At 61.2% G+C, this 810-nt stretch overlaps 1 protein-coding gene across 1 annotated transcript in view; it reads left to right on the top strand.

Moving 5' to 3' along the window:
* Positions 1-810, top strand: part of RSPH14 (radial spoke head 14 homolog) — a 79,265-nt gene that overhangs the window by 46,743 nt on the left and 31,712 nt on the right. The window lies entirely within an intron of this gene.

Raw genomic sequence — 810 nt, forward strand, 5'->3', positions numbered from 1 at the left:
CCCTGCCCACCGGACCCGGTAACCTCACCCTTCCTGAGCCTTGGTCTCCCTGTTTGGTGGTGGTTAGGGTTCAACATCATGGCCCTGCTCTGATGCCCCCCTGTGCCCTCTCCTGCAGCTGTACCCACATGTGCTGTGGCATCGATAGGGCTTGGCTCCTTCTTGGCTTATGGTGGAGTTCCAGGCTGGGGTAACTGGGTGCCCTCTACTCTTACCACCTTCTGTAGGAGCTGGGTCAGCCCTACTCTCTCCCAGGACAGGACATTTACCAGGAGGAGACTGGCCAGCTCTAGGGGTGAGCAGACAGGCAGGGAGCAGAGCGAGGTAGAGGCCTCAGGCTGGGAGCACCACAGGGTGAATGGCAACTTGGGGCTGGGGCTCTCTGGTGAGTGGAGTAGAGGGAGGCTTGGGCTGGGCAGGCTGAATGAGGGGAGCAGAGGCTGGGGTGGGGCAGGGAGGTGTCCAGGCCAGAGCAGTCCAAAGCAATGGGGTCACTGAGTCCAGGGCGAGGCAAGGGCCCAGAGCTCTGTCTCAGGCCAAGTCTTTCATGTCCCCACCCCTGCATTATTGGTCAGTAAGGAACAGCTGTGCTCATACTTGGGGCAAGGCCTCAGCTCCCGGCTCTCCGACAGTCACCTGTTGTCCCAGGATGCCTGTAAGCTCTTCCCAGGGCTTTCCCAAAGAGCTGCGGGCAGCTAGGCCAGGGCCCTCACACCAGAGCAGCCACCAAGCTCAGGTTCTGCCCATAACTGGGAGCCCGGGAGGTGCCTGCCCCAATTCATCCCCCTCCCCCCACACCTCTTGCCTCTT

This window comes from Pteropus alecto, unplaced genomic scaffold, assembly GCF_000325575.1.
Source record: "Pteropus alecto unplaced genomic scaffold, ASM32557v1 scaffold113, whole genome shotgun sequence".
NCBI lineage: Eukaryota > Metazoa > Chordata > Mammalia > Chiroptera > Pteropodidae > Pteropus > Pteropus alecto.